At 39.1% G+C, this 17,513-nt stretch overlaps 1 protein-coding gene across 2 annotated transcripts in view; it reads right to left on the reverse strand.

Annotated features, from left to right (window-relative positions):
- frmpd3 (FERM and PDZ domain containing 3) overlaps positions 1 to 17,513 on the reverse strand; it is a 65,244-nt gene that overhangs the window by 20,739 nt on the left and 26,992 nt on the right. The gene's annotated exons all lie outside the window — the stretch shown is intronic.

A 17,513-nucleotide genomic window follows, 5' to 3' on the forward strand; every position in this document is an offset into this window, starting at 1 on the left:
GTGTTATATTCATGTAGCTCTATTGATGCCAAATGCCATTATATCGGGAAACCTACCACAGCCAATAAGATGAACGTTTGATATTCATGGGACCCAGACAATGAATCCTTATAATGTTTGGGTTCGCCTGACTTTAGCTCTCGCATCATTATCGGTTCAGAATAATGTTATTTTTTTTCCTATACTTTGATTTATGACCAAATGTCTGCAAAACTAATAGTGTTCCCAGCCTCAGCTACATGTCCATTGGAAATAAGCAACACACACACACAAACACACACACACAACACACACACACACACACACACACACACACACACACACACACACACACTCACACACACACACACACTGCTTTGCCCTAGTACAGCCTCACAGAACTGCTCGCAGCATTATAGCTGTAGACTCTTTGACTTGTCTAAGGACGTCCATATTTTTTAAATGTAATTAAGAACTGCAATCAATGCGAGGAATGATATTTTCTTTGGTGCTTCAGCAGGTTCATTGATGAAGTACCTGGGCTGGAGTATAGCCAGACAGTAAAAGAGGACATTAGGCATACTGTATATCCATAGCTGTACATTTTAGATAATCTGTATTACAATGCACCATACTTGTTCCAATCAATAAATCAATCAATCAATCAATCAATATGTTTCCCGTGGACTAATGTTCAAGCTACATGTATACTGAATGTATTTAGCTACTAATTCAGACAAATCCACCAAATCCAGATATGAAGTCGATCAAGCTAATAGCAGTGTTGCGTAGCTGTGTTTATCAGTCAGTAACAAATTGACTTGCTTGCAGAGGAGGATTATGTTGTGGTAGGAAATTGCAATACAAGCAACTTCTTAAAGCCTTAATCTTTGTGACAATACACATCTTAACCATAGCTGAAAGTATTTTGGACATCAAACACGAGAAAAGATAATTCAGCATGGAAATGGTAGATCTTTCTGTTTCAATTACTGCTATATCTAATTTTACATATATGTCTTCAAAGTCATGTTGTACACTCATTCTTCCCATTCAATTAGTGATGTATCCTCTGTCAGCCTAGAGCACAGGCTGCCAACATGTATCAAATGTAGCAAATCCTTGAATCTGCCAAAATCCCTTTAGGATTATGAAAGCGGGGACACAATGATATCCCCAGCGTCCTGTGAAATGAGCCTTCCTGGACAAAGATACTCTGCCTGTCACATGTCTAGGCTCGAGAAAGCTGCAAACATGAAAGTCATTCTGGCAGCATGGTCACCACTGTCTTTAATCTGTTTTCAATTGCTGTGATAAAACCTAAATATGTGTACTGTTATTTGAAAGGATTTGTGACTTATGGTGACAGACAGGCTTTTGCACTGAGAGAGGTCTGGCCGGGCGGTCCCATCATGCAGGACAACACAACCAATTCATTCTGTGGGGAAGGTGAATGCTGATTCATGAAGGCCAGAACCTCCTGGAAGATTGAAACGTCTCATTGTGTATTATACAGAATCTACAGTATTGGATCACTTAAAAATATAGACCCTTAGTCCTAAAACGGACTTCATTTCACACTTCCTTCCTCTAGTTACCATTATTACAACAGTTACCATTGTTATGAATTTGCATTAAGTCTCTCAATCTTACCTGTACACACACTGTCACACCCATGCATACACGGACACTTTTTGTAATTCACATTGACAGTTTCTGTCTCCTCAATATATCTCACATCTCCCCAATCTTTCTTTCTCTTCCAGGTAGAATTCTTCAGCAAACCCCTCTCATCCCTGCCAACAGGTAAACAATGAAACCACTCTCTCATCGCTGTAAGCCTCAATTGACATGCTGGCTGCCTGCGTGCTTCACACAATTGTAATTTTGGTCATATGGAATACAGATACAGGCAAAAAACAGTTCTGCTACTGCAGGACTCATCTCTCTGTCTGTCTCTGGCTGTGTTCAGCTGCCGGCCTGCCTGCCAGCACGGCTTTATCTTTACCTCTTTTTACACAATTGGCTTCCCTGGTCGGGTCAGATGACATCCATTAAGCGAGCACGTCTGACTTGTTTCTCACTTTAACTTTCTGAGCTTGTTGCCCACTTATACTGTTTCACTTTTTTTCTTTCTTTGTTAATCTCCATGTTTCCCCCTCTCTTTGTCACTGTCGGCCTATCCGTCTGTCACCACCTGGTCTCTCTCCTCTAACAGCCAAAGCTGACTGCCTATTTGAAAATGGATTGTGGCTGTGGGTAAAAGCAACAGCTTGAGTGGTGATTGATACGCAAAGAGATTGCTCCTAAGGGTGGAAATTTGTTTCCTTTACCTTTCTTGCCTTGTCAAACAATTAACCATTTGCTTTATTTGCTTTATTTAATGCTGGCCTAGCAAGCCTGAAGGATGTACAAGTTAATTAGGTTATAAATATCTGGTAAAAGGTTGTTATGTTAGATGTGTGCCTTATGTTGTCTCCTCTCACAAAAATAGGTGTTAACATAATCATAGGCGTGTATATATGGCCATGCCTTCTTACAATGTACACAATTGTGAATACCTGAGTGTCCCTGAAAAAATATTTGCTGTGATGTATGAATAGTGTCCAAAAAGTTTTTGGATACTAGCAAACTTGACTTAAGCAAACTTAACAAAAGAGAGTGCAATCACAAAAGTGTGATATATGCTTTTCCCTCCCATGTGTTTTCTTTATTGTGTGTCTCTACAAGACATTATCTTGGAGGTGGAGATGAGAGAGGTTAAGAAGGTTCTGAAAAAGTTAATAAGATTGTGAGTGGATGTGACTTATTCCCAATGGAGTTCACAACCTTTAGGAAGATGCCGCCCATAATTTATCTTTCCTCTGCAAATTCCATTAAGCAACAAATGCAAGCCCTCCTTCAGAAATGGATTTCAGTGGAAGCTGTAGCTTTGTAAACACACTGAACTGAACTCCCTCTACATCTCTCTCTCTCCTCCTCTCTGAGTCACTCTGCTTTCGTTAGCACCTCGACCAAGACAAATGAAGATGAATGATGGCGGACAGGCTTTGTCATGCTATGCCCTACAGCGTTATTTGAACAGTATAAACAGAGTTCAACATCAGTGATGTATTTACATGAACCAATGAAAGTGTTTAATCTCTCAATTGCTTTATAGTGAAAAAAGTTTGAGATCTTTCCTTTTTGTCTTTATTTAGACATGTCCAACAAAGTATATATATATATATATATATATATATATATATATATATATATATATATATATATATATATATATATATATATATATATATATATATATATATATATATATACTTTGTTTGTGGACCAATTCTTGACTTGGTACTGTGTCATTCTCACTTGGGGGAAAACATCTCCAATGCACATCTGGATATAAGAAATATAATGAAAATTGTTTGAACATGTTTGAAGACTTCCTTTGGTTCCACTTGACCAACCCTGGCGGACTTGTTGGTTTTTTTAACTTAGCTGCTCCTCTGACTTACTTCCACATGATTTATGTGATCATTGTATCACATGACCTTCACCACAACCTGGAAACGAATCGGTCTGTACACAAACGCAACACCACAACCTCTCTGCTAAAATGTAGCCTCATGCTGATGCCAAGTAATAAGAAGTGTAACCGCTTTTACAATAATAATTGAGGTTAGGGATGTCTCAAGAGTTTAGATTATGTCTTTTCTCAGGTGACGGTAAATATTGTAAATAGAGCTCAAACAATTGGCAGATTAATTGATTAATTGGTCTACATGCAATAATTAGCTTTAATTGTGATATTCCTTTAATGGTTTTTCCAACATTTTGAAAATACTTTTATATTATTGTAAACTAAATATTGTTGTTTTATTATTAAAGAAAATCATTTCAAGATGAATCATAATAAAATAATGGCAGACTCTCACAAGCACACTGGGACATAATTAATCCCGATAGATGCACCATGCCAGTAAACCAGCTGTTGTTGATCATAGGCACAGCCCTTGAGCATAGTTATTGGGAGTGTTCAGTCCTGCTTCAAGTGATATGCTTTACATTCAGTCTCCATTCAGAACATATTTCAATTTGACCAAGCTGTGCCAATAACATCGACAGTGGAGCCCGACAACTCAGCATAGACCTTGTTCCAATGTGAGGAAACCTTTTCTGACAGCGGGTTTCTCCTTTAATCATAGTCAGTTAAAAAACATGTCTTTGCTGTAAAGACCTTGTTCCTGCTTTATTGGGTTGAGCTCAATAGCTCGGCCCTCTCTTTGGCACACAGACAGACAGATATGGAGAGGAGGGACAGCAAGCTGTGATGGATCAGCATGCTGTCACTAAGGAACGCTGGGTGAAGGAGGTTAGCCAAACAGATGTTCAGGTCTGACGGTCTCTGCAGGTCACAAAGCGGAATCTTCATTGATAAAAGGTGAATGAGGTTAAGAAATTCAGCTCATCCATGTAATAGCTTGTTACCACTTTCCCTCATTCCCCCCAGGCCATAAAGACAATATTTATTGGGGGCAAAGGGAACACTTTAATGCTGTCCAGAGACAGCGACACCCCAGTGGAGAACATTTATATTAAGGCAAACAAGACAGTGCTGTCTGATGACTGCCAAAACAATTTATTGTTATTCTTCCTCTGCGTTCCTTCAGAACTATACACAATATTCAGTCACCTTCACTGCTTCCGAATACACAATGCACTTTTGCAGGCTTTTTACAATTTTACATTGACTCAAGAATGTTTTGCATTTCGTGACATAATGCCGTAATCGTTGTCCTCTATGAGCTGCATCTAATTTCAATCAGGAAGAATAGGATTTTAAACTGATGGACGTGGTAGTCCGCCAAGTATAGAGCTGTACATCCCCAGAGCACTGGGGTTGGGTGAATACTGCAGAGGCAATTTTCTTTGGGTCCACTTTACCCATCCATGAAACAGCCCGCTCATTGGTCTGATGAAGGTAAAATATGAACACAGTATAAATAAGAGGCCGACATTGAGTTCAATTTTCCGGTCACCCCGTGAGATATGCTGAGTCAGATATTTACTTGTTAGCCGAATGATTACAGATTGAACTGAAATGAACAACAAATAATTAAATGGATTAACACCTTATCCATTTCTCTCTCTCTCTCTAGATAAATAGATTTAACTGATTAATCGCTAGATTTTTCGGCGATTAAACGCCGAAAAACATTGAAAGAAGAAATATTGAAAAAAAAATACATTTGTCATTTATGGTCTTTTAATAAAAATTATAATAAATTCATGAAATGCTGTGAATGAGTCAGAACGCATAATGATTGATTATATTGCTCCGGGAGTGCCTGCTGTATTGTTCTGATAAATAAAAGCATGCAATACACTAGTTTTTACTTCATTATTGAATTTGGCGCATATTGCAAATAATTGCAGTTAATCGCAGAAAAAAGTTATGCAATTAATCAGTTAAATTTTTTTTAACTTTTCCCAGCCCCAATATATATATATATATATATATATATATATATATATATATATATATATATATATATATATATATATATATATATATATATATATATCAACACCAACACGTGTGTGTGTGCGCGTGTGTGTGTGTGTGCATTTACTTGAATGTGTTTACTTGCTTTTTAAATCCAGTGTGGTGGAGGTAAAAAAAAATAGAGCCGCAATAGAGAAGTAGCTTAAGCCACAGGGCAGTAAAACAGAAATGTGTAAAATGAAATATGGAGCAGAGGAATAGCCAATGAGGAATATTTCACAAATGAAATGGCAGAGAGAAAAAAAAATCATCCGTCATAGTTCAATAATTCTCCTTAGATAGCAAGGAGATGCCGCTTCCCTGGCTGGTTATTTTGAATCTATGTTCAGGCTGGAAGGTTCCACTTGACTGCGTTTGATTTATCAGTCAGGAGCTGAGAGGAGAAAGTCAGGACTGCGTAGCAATATTCTCTCCCCAAAGTCTACCAACCAGCCTCTTATGGGACTCATGGTTCAGATTGTGTGCATGTATTCATCTTTCATTCCTGATCTATTTGTTTCTATTTACTTGAGCTAACCTTTTAAGTTGAATAGATACTGTAAATAAGACATTTTAAGTGTTAGCAGTGTGTCCGAGCTACCAAAGGCTATTACAACTGACCTTTACTAAATGAATCCCAGCCTACTCCATATTTTTGGTGCAAAAGGATTTACAAATGAGACCTTAGCTAACAGTTGGCTACAGCTTTCACTTACAAAGGGAAAATGACATGATTAGCCACTCTTGTCCAGCAGCCGGTTACACCAGCCAGCTGCCCACAGCTGAAAGCGGAGAGCCAGAGTGTCCAAGACAGCAGCAGTGCGGCTCTGTCTCTCTACTGTCACCCTTCAGTGAAGCACACAGCTCTCAGCAGCTCGCCTGACAGCGGAACGACACAGAGTGACACTCATTCTCTTCGCAATACAGCATGGCTGCCTTCCCCTCCTCCTCCTATTGCTGCCCCCGATGAGATACCATCCTCACGCCCCTCCAAATTCTACCCTTTTGTGACTACCAACAACGAACCCTCCCCACTTTCTGTATTTATGCTTCGGACTAACATTCAGTCCAGCATTTCGCACATTGTAAACATATATTCTGACTCGGCACACATTTCCACAAACTCTCTCTGTCTGTAATATTTATTCATGCATTGTGTTGAACTGCACAGAAAATGATGATCCCGCATGTCAATGTTCCCTCCACATAAGGAGCTGAAGAGGAAATATTAATTAGCTTCACTGTAATCACGGTTACAGTTCTGCCCATATCTCTTGTTTACATGTGATAATGACAAAGGTGTTCAAACATTTCATCGATAATGTCCAGCACAATGCTCCACTATCACATTACTCACTAAGGTGCCGAATATCTCTTTGTCAAAACTGCATTTCCCCTTCAGCTTTCCGGCAAGGAGGAGGTGTTTCCCTTCATTGTCAGGATTATGCATCAAAGTAAACTGTCATATTTGGTCCTTTAGCATAGCGTGTTGATTTTGTTTGTCACAGCAGCTCAGGTTCAGACCAAGGCGAGTGGTTGTAACCCAGCCTTCCTGCGGTCTGAAGCAGCTCTCCCTTCCATTCTTTCCCACCGTCTCACTCCCTCACCGCTGTCTTATCTAGTGCTGGTATGTTTTAGCGGGTGTGCAGTGAATACCAAGTGGCAGTTTCATCAGGAGGTGTAATTATCTGGCCTGCTGGACTGCCATGCTGCTGCTGCCTGCCTGCCTGCTTGGGTTCAGCCTGGACACACTCTTCACATGCCTCAGCTTGGACACAAGTCCACCACTGTGCAGCATTTGTGTAGCATTTGTTCTCTTTGAGGTGTTCTAATGTGTGCCTCCGTGCCGGCCACAGCTCGAGCCAGCTGAGACACCGGCTTTGTCTGAAAAATTATGTACAGACGACAATATCCCATGCCTGGTACTGTAACATCCTCTGTAAAGCCACCAGCGATTTATGACCACTACAGCTGTGTATCAACCCCCCAACTTCAACTTGCAGTCAGTCAGGATCAATGTTATATCTCCTGCTCACACTGTACCCAGAGAAACATGTAGAGGGCGCAGCCTGCGTGATTCAGAACGAAGGTTACGATGTCGTTACCTTAGTTCTAAAACCACAGACATCAATGAGAGCTGCTTCATATACTCCAAAGTCCAAACATATCTGATTGTCCTGATTGGTCGGGAATACTTTTGCAAATGTGTAGTGGGCAAAAGTTTGCTACTGATTGAAGGAGAGTTTCAGCCATCAATACCTGTATTAGCATTAAAGATTATGCATTTTGCAAATTATGTGATCAATTGCACAGAAATACTCATTTGACACACTGTGTCGACAACATTCGCCTACTCTTTCTAGCTCATGCTTAACTTTAAATCAGGCCATTGAACCAAAAGCTGAGTGGAGAAAAATCATCTTTTTGCTTTTAACACAACTTTCTTGGCCTCTATATTTGATTCCAGTACATTGTTACTATCTTTTCTCACATAGTAGTGGGGTAACTCCTGCTTATGTTGGGCAAAAAGCAAACAAACCATGCTGGATCAAAGCTGCCGAATGAAGAAGATTGCATCTACTCTCAAGATTTCAATCTTCCAGCTTTGATCTGGCGAGATGGTCCAGGGACTTTGTGACACCCCATAATATGCTGTCTGTGGCTCTCACTCTGTGTAGAGGAAATGAACATATGCTTGGCTGCTCTTAGTGCTTTAACCCATTTAATGCACCCTGGGCAAAGGAGAGGAGAGAGGAATATGTAGCCGGCTGTGGTGCACATATCTAAAAGAGCTTGAATACTGCATAGAAGCAGAACCGCTGACTGTGTACAAATTGTGTACCAGCTGTCATTGTCATTTATAATTTGTTTTCTAGCATTAGTCCCAGAGTCCAATATACAAACGAATTGGTGACTTGATATCTTACAAAGATTTAATGAGGATGCTCATTTAACTTCTAAGCCACTCCTTTTAATCAATGGCACTTTTTGAGCCGTGTTATATGGACCATTTTACCATTAAGTGTTTGTTTGTTGTTGGCGATTCAACATGGCACAGTACCGAGTCAAGTGAGATTTACACTTTTCTATTCTATAGGCGCCCAACCAACACAATTAATTGAGAGTGAATATATATTTTTTGTAAGACAGCATCTCATATATATTTCCTCATACCCTCTGTCATATTTCAGCTCTGTTTGATAGAAGGCACCTGATGTAAATTGTACCTGTGGATATTTATTCCAGTTAAAAGAGCAGTTCGCCCACTGAGTGATGGCTTCGGCATGAGATGATGAATCAGGCTGCAACGCTGCACCCTTATCACCGTTAATGGGCTGCAATCAATAATGTAGCTTCACATCAGCAACCACAGAGTGATAACTGAGTATGAAGGGGGCGAGAACCACATGATAATCGATGTGAATGTGGAGATAATCAACAAGATTGCAGGTAGTGCTCTAGGTGGTCTGTCATATCAAACCTTTTGTAGGACTCTTTGAAGGGTTCAATCAGGAAAATCTTTTGTATAAAAAGCGGTGCACTGGGGATATTTGTGTCATGATGATGAAGGCGAGAATAGGAGAAATATCAGTGTAATTGGGTCACAGATAATATGTATAGGTCTCTTTTGTGTGAACTTGATGCTTTGTAGACATTTCAGTTTGGCTTTTACTCAGCACTATTCTTGTCCTTTTCTACCTCTCCGATCCATCTTTTCATAATTAGATGCAAAGGATGTCATACAATTATGAAAGATGCTACTAATGACTGATCAATCATTTAATGTTTCATTTCACATCTTTGTGGTAGTAAAGGACCTACAGAGGACTTGTAAGTGTCCCTAAGGTGTTGAATGCCTTAAAAAGGTTTTGCCTGGCTGCTCCATGCCTCTCTTCTTGAGGCCCTGGCCTTGTCACAGCTCGTCTCCTACCCTCTTCAGCACTGTGTGGTAGCGTGTGCTCAGCCATGTGTGCGCAGTTTCAGAAAGTTGATTGCAGAGTGGTGGAGTCTTGACAGGGGCACTGAAAGGTTATACAGCATTATGTGTTTGGATGGCTGAAACGGAAGGAAGGAGCGGCAGATAAATCAGGGAACCGGGCTGAAATTAAATTACCTTGTCAAATATATGGTCTTTCTGAGGGAAAGTTATGCATGGAATACAGTTTGAAATTGATTAAATTAGACACCGTGGTTGGTGTTAAACTGTGTTTACACCCAAAAAATATTGTATTACTTGTGCAAATTTGATCGCAAGAATATTTCTCTTTACTCATGTCACTCATTCTCAATCTCCCGGAGAGGAGGGGGACTTACCTCCATATAGATACCAACAACGTATCCATGTAGATACTCATCAACCATGGCCCAAATAACCACTGTAGTTGCTTTGTGCATCTTGTGCAAGTCCCAGAAAGGTTTAAAAAGCAAAAGCTATTGTGTCTGAGTTCATAGCATCAGACGGAGGGGCTCGATGAATTTCACCGAGCTATATTCACGGTTTCTAACAAGCCATACATCAGTTTACTTCATGAACCACGGTTTAGTTTGAAGCTTTGTCAGATGATTGGTTATACCATAGGCAATCTGTGTACACACCTTCAGTGGAAACATTGGAAGCAATTTCTGGAGCCAGAGATGTGTGCAGTCATGCAAGCATATATGCTCATGCTTTTTACTCTGAACCAAGGGCAAACAAATGTCTGATTGCATTAAGGTAATTACCAGCTGGACATGGTGATATTTGTCTGAAACTACATTTATAGCCGTTTTACTGTTCTTCCACGGAGCTGCAGATACAAACCAAACGAAACAAAAACAGTGGCTGGAAGGACAGATTAAGTGCTACTGAACCTTTCAAGATGATAAGACCAGTAATACAGAAATATATTTTCGGGCCCAATAAAAGGAGCTACATGTATTGCGAACATAAGATCAGAGTTGACAGAGTCATTATTACGGCACAGGTCAAACATGTTGAATGGCCTATAACTGTACTCACAGAAGCGAACCTGTCAGCAAAATGACTGAATGTTGCTTTTTGTCACACAGTGACAAATGTGCTGAGGCTTGTAGGATCCAGACAAAATTGTTTGTTTTTCAGGCTCGGGGCTGCTTCATCTTCAAAGGCTCAAAGTCAAAGTCCAAACTACAAATTCTAGTTCAACTAAAAGTTATTTGATGTGGTTAATTTTCACGGCAACAAACGGAGAAAATGCAGCAAGCCTTGAGTCTGCACACTACATTTTATTCCATCTATATTTTGGGGATTTTTGCTGTGACAATGAGATGGGGCACCACATGCAACCTGTTTGTGAAGTCAGCCAGTCAAGAGGCAGGCTGGCTGGAGGCAGGTGCTGAACACCGATATGTTTCTTATCGTGGAGCCAGATAGACAAACACACACACACACACACACACACACACACACACACACACACACACACACACACACACACACACACACACACACACACACACACACACACATCATGATCACCCATCCTTGGGTGTAATATAGAGGCACAAGGTGGAGGGGGAGAGAAAAGAGAAGATATTTACCTGTTTGGGAAAAAAACGATGCGAAAATGTTTTGTGTTTTTACAGAAACACTGCTTTTATTTATTTATGCACACACCATGAGCACGATCGCATCCTCGAGTTTATTACAAAATAATGACAGACCCGCTTTAGCGACAGAGCCCTTCACCCAGAGTATCTTATTAAGAGTTTAGCCAAGTGCGGCATTCCTCGGACTGCGCCAGCTTTCTACTTAAGAGCCATAACCAAGAGAAAAGGCTGGAATGGTAGCCAGGAGAGGTGACATTCACAATTTTGAGATGAGGGTTGCGTGTACTTAATTAAGAAATAGCAAGGGACAGCGGCCCCTGTCGTCTTCACTGTTCCCTTGGAAAGCTTATTTCATGCTCCAGAAAGCCTTTACATCACACACGTGCACACGCATGAGTGGGTGTGTGTCTGTGTGTGACACACACCCACATAACAATGAATCCCAGATGGAAAGTCTTCAAGCATGTAGCTGTGTGGAAGCACACAATGTGTCCCTTTGCTATACTTGAACTTTAGTGTGTCCAGATACATTCAGCCTTCATATGCTATTAATCCAACACACACTCACGCACACACACACACACACACACACACACACACACACACACACACACACACACACACCTGCGTCTTCAAACTGCGTGTTTCCAAATGTGCGAGCAGAGACATAGTGGTAAGTAAGACAGAGGTGACAGTCATACGACGACCAGAGTTTATCTGTTCCAATCCTTCATTATGAAATACCTGTGGACTCAGTAAGTTATGATTTACTGTACATATCCTTCAGGTCAGTGGTTACCATAGCAACATGGAGCAAGGAACAACGCATCTCTCCAATGTAGCAGATGTAAGCCTCAGGGCCGAGGAGTGAAGAGAGGTTATGAGTAAGACGATACACTTCACGATCCCCAGAGACTATTTCTACACCCTCCTTTTACTCTTGCTGGTCTCTCTCTCTCTCTCTCTCTCTCTCTCTCTCTCTCTCTCTCTCTCGCTCTCTCTCTCTCTCTCTCTCTCTCTCTCTCTCTCGCTCTCTCTCTCTCGCTTGCTCGCTCTCGCACACGCTCACTCCTTATCTTTTAAAAAAAAATTATTAATTAAATTAACAGTATCAAGATGTCACTCTAACAGCAAATACCTAAAGGTGTACATCAGTTAGTTAAATGTATGCTATTAAGTAAATTGTGAAACAAAGACATACTAATGCCATTTATTGTAATGATTAACCATATACTATTTATTTTATATTTTCATCTTTTCTCAGTCAGCACATGTGCACAAACATACTGATGTGCACTCTTATGCATCTGTAAATATGGCATGATGCATATAGTGTGTGCACTTGGCTATTACTTGGCTATCGCTCTCTGTGTAAATGGTAAATGTGTATTTATTTATATGTATATGTTTATGTGTATATATATGAATGTGTGTATGTTTTTGTGGGCGTACCTGCCAGCTGTCAAGCGGCTCATTTGAGAGTAGTTCAATGAAATGTAACCACAAATAGCATTTGGCAGGTCCGAGCGCCATGGTAACTGGATAAACTCAGCACTGTAGTGTTTTATATTTGCTGCATTTTGATTCTACAAAACTGCATCAGATATTAAATTCAGAAAAGCATTGCAGAGCAATGGGTTTTTGATCAGAAAAGTAGAATTTACAGTAAACAATTCTGGAAATTTGGTATGCTAAGGGAGGATTACAAAATGTTGCCTGAGTTGTGTCAAGTTTTTTTTAAGATTTAACTTTGTTTCCATAAGTTTGGGCTCATTTTGTTTTGCAGCTAAACGATTAGGAGTGCCAACAGTCTTATAATGACTTTAAGTCTGGAGTTTCCAAATAGGCTGTGTGCCAAATTAAAAGATTATTGGATCAACAGACTTAGAGACGTTTGTAAAAACAGGACTGCATTTCAGTCAATAGTGTTTGTGCATGAGAGCATCTTCTGTTCTTTATTCTGTTGGACCATCTTAAGAAGTGCCTGCATTGGGAATACGGTGTGTGTGTGTTTTTAAGACAGAAAAAACATTTGAAAAACAAAGAAAAATACCTGACTGTTATCGCACCATAGAGATACTTTGTAGTGATTATATATATAGCATATGTGTATGTATATATATGTGTATATATATGTGTATATATATATATATATATATATATATATATATATATATATATATATATATGTATATGTATATATATGTATATGTGTATATGTATATATATGTATATGTGTATATGTATATATATGTATATATGTATATATATGTATATATATATGTGTATATGTATATATATGTATATATATATGTGTATATGTATATATATGTATATATATATATATGTGTATATGTATATATATGCATATATATATATGTGTATATGTATATATATGCATATATATATATGTGTATATGTATATATATGCATATATATATGTGTATATGTATATATATGTATATATATATGTGAATATGTATATATGTATATATATATGTGTATATGTATATATGTATATGTATATATATATATGTGTATATATATATATATATGTGTATATATATATGTAACAATTTGTAAACTTTTAAACTTAATTTAACATTAATATCTCACTAGAACTTCAAGAGTTGTTAATGTGAGCAGACGAGTTCAAACTACTAACTATGTGAAGTGGATATTGCATCAGTAGTCTGAGAAGCAAAAAAAAATTAAATGTAGACACAAATACAACTCTGACGGTGATAGTTTTCTTAACTCCAAGACATTTTTTTTCTTGGACACATTATAATTACAGGCAAAGCCTTCTCAATTTATATTTTATGAGAGAGAGAGAAAAATAATCAACACTGGTAGCAAAACGAGTGAAATGAAACACATGCAGAAATGGAGCATTACTTTCTTCAGAGCTACATTTCACTCGTCAAACTCCATGTTTGCTAATCCAATACCGCAATGCCTTCAAGCCTTTCACGTGTATTTATCTTTGTATCAATCATTTCCTTAGTGGGAAAAGTGGTTGTCAAGATGAAACTCTCAGAATACATAATGACTTCATTAGGCTATCCTTCTCTGTGATTAATTGGAGTGCTGTGTCACCCAGTGTGACAGAGCTGCTCATTGCCAGACAGTGTTGTGACAGAAGAGCACCATGTTGATGAGTCTGGTGATGATCACACACACGGATGTACACTTGTAAAACACACACACACATGTATTTGTAAGCAGCATCACTAAGCATGGAGAGCCCACTGTCGTCAAGAGAATGATTTTAGAATTAGACCTGCTCTAAATGCAGTCAGCTTCTCAAAGAAGGGACAATCTACTTGTGATTGACTGATTGCAATTTCACAGTTTTGCCAGCGGTGATTAGCAACGGCAATCGCTTCCTCAATATTTACCACAGTTCTTGATATCAACATGTTAGCAAATGCTCAGATCTGTTAGCTTCCCCAAAGAAGCATCTCTCTATCAGAACAGGCGAAGAAAGACCTCCGAGCCTCTTGGCTCAAGGGTCAAGAGATAAGAGAATGCACCGTGTTGAATTGCTGCAGTAAGCTCACCATCACAGAACATTTACCTACAAGGAGCAAGAAAAATACAAAAAGTTGTATCCTCTGTATACACAAAACTGAGGGAGGGAAAAGTAGAGGTGGAGAAGTTGAAGAAAGCATGAGTAAATGTTGAGTGTGGGAGATTCAGGGATGAAGCGAGACAATGGTCACAGTGTTGAATGTACCAGAGGTTGAGGATCAATTTGCTGGTTTTTAACTGGAAAATGTTTCCTCACTAGGATATCCAGCCCAGCCTTTGATGTGTTTGTCTGTCTGGTGGCTTTGAACAGAGTGTCTGTAGTTGGTACAACAGGAAAATGTTTCATGGTCCTGAAGCAGAGCTCAGATGGTCGAATAGAGAGCGATGTCCCCAGTATAAAGTTGAACAGCAGACTGATATTCAATCAATTTGATCAATACAACCATTGAATAGGGTCAGTTTCCATAGTAGTAACGGAGCAACGTTTAGAAAGAAACCTCTTAACTAGAAGGGATTGCTGATTGAGATTTGTCAGTGTATTAAAGCAAATGCGTCTGATAACCTTTCGGACATGTACAGCATGTGAGCAGGTCACTAACCGACCTCCGGGTGGTGCAAATGGTTCAATGGAGTCCTGGTTAGTTTTACTGTTAGCTGCTGATGTTGCTTTTTAGGTAAATCCGACAGGTATAGGAACATATTCACCGAAGCACACACATCCAGAGGGTAAATACTTGGTGCCAGACAGACATTTGTGGGAGCATCATCTAGTGTGTGGATTTTTTTTCTTCTCTGTATTATCCAACATTTATCCCAGAACTATTATCAGCATATGTACACAAACTAAATAGCAAGTTCCCAAATTAAACCATAATGATGAACTTGATTAACGTCAAGCCTACTAAACATCAGCATGTTAGCATTGTGAGCGGTATGCTAAGTACAAGTCTCATGGAGCTGCTTCTCCTGGAGACTCGAAGGGCTCTATTTAAACGATCCGTAGTATATGGTTTAAAATGCATCGTACAAGTGCATTTAGGGCGTGTCTAACTCCATTTTTGCTAATTAAATGGAATCTTATCTGTGCACAAAGTAAGGGACAAGGGGGTAGTTTCATTCTCCTAATTAATCTTTGGTGTGTTTTGGGCGTAACATGGCTGAAACCAATCAGTATGTCGTTTCCTATTCCCTACACGTGGTGCCTTGCTGTGGATTTCACGAATTGAAGACATGCACTTTTTTCTGGAGTAAAAATGTTGTTTTTGAAAAGATTAATGGCAACAAATATGGATTGAAACAAAAGATTTTCTTAAAAAGAGATCATTTCAAGAATTTGGGAAATGATAACATCGATCTTTTTAACATAATTTTTTACTTTTGGACTTTATGATTCTCTGAAGTTTTTTAATAATCATACGCAGTCACCACTGAAATAGAATTATACAGTGAAAATAAGACTGATCATATTTGTGTATCCCTCGCTGCAACTGTGCATAAAGAAAGGGTTTAAACTCAATGTATAGCTCCGCAGCATTTACAGATTGTTTTATAATTCTAAAGTTAAGAATGGAGCTTCAAAGTTTCCAACAATTCGGGACAGCCATATTGTCTTATTGATGAATCTATGCCGTTTACTGATTAGGAGGGCACTCAGTTTACTATTTATCGCTGTCCATTGACGTCGGATGGAGAATCAAGGGGCTGCATTACTTATTAAGGCTTGCAGGTGGGCACTGCAGAAGATTTAACTTGTTTTAAAATCTTAACAACGTTGTAGCTCAGCATGCTACCCACTCTTTGCTGAAATTGAAAATGCACAGCAGGCTTTTTGATTTCAGTCTTTCCTGATGCTGAAACATATTCATTTGTTGAAAAGCAAGGTAATGAAATGCAGGGCAGTGATTCAACATTGATGGGATCTGAACAAGCACAAGTGGCCACCTCTCTGAGACAATACGTGTGCCTGTGAGTTGATTATAATCCTGAAGCTCTGTATTAATAGACAACACATTTTTGATGTTTGTGAACATTGTCTTTCATATGCAAATTAACAAACACTTCCAATTGTTGAGGAGTGTCTCTTTTTTCCCAATGCAAAATACAGTGTACTTAACAATGTATTTTGCAAAGAAGAAAGAATGCTTGGAAATATCTATTTCTAAAAGTGAATTACATTTTCACACAGTTGCATATGACTGCAGCAAATTTGATTACTGAATTGACTGCAGTCATTTCCTCTGCTGCATTAAAGTCCCTCACACACATCCTGTAATGGCGATAGCCATTGGCTGATGTACCTGCTACAACAGAAAACCCACCACTCTGCATCAGCTTCTGCTCACTGGCATAGAATCAATGCAGAAATGCAGATGTGAGCAAAAGCTGCAGAGGACACACACACATACACAAACCGCTGCCGTGCGGTATGATCACGCCTTCACCCACGCTACACTGCAATATCATAACAACATAGGCTTCCCACCAAGAGGAAGTTCATAACCTCTGACATGATATCATTTATGTTTCTAGGGAATGGCAGAGAGATATCGAGAAGGTTACTAATCAAGCGTGACTTGTTTTTGAATTGTCTATTAATGCAGAATGATCAGCAAGCCAGAAAGAAAAGATGGTGTGCGTTTAATCCCAATTTAACTCTATATGTTTTGCCTACGCCTCACATTGATAAAGGATTTAGCATACACTCCTTGTAAGATCAGGTTTCATATCCTTTTGTTAGATTCAACATGAAAGAAGGAGTTCAAAGACAGGAATCGTTCTTTGTATGATTAATGTTCTGTCTAAAATGATCATGTTCCTACTATATGAATGATCTCAGGAAGAGGGTACAGCTTTGGCCCATTAAAACCTCTGAGAAAATGGAAGATTGAATGTG

Source organism: Clinocottus analis, unplaced genomic scaffold (genome assembly GCF_023055335.1).
Source record: "Clinocottus analis isolate CAN_PGR_092001 unplaced genomic scaffold, fCliAna1.0.p SCAF_10, whole genome shotgun sequence".
NCBI lineage: Eukaryota > Metazoa > Chordata > Actinopteri > Perciformes > Cottidae > Clinocottus > Clinocottus analis.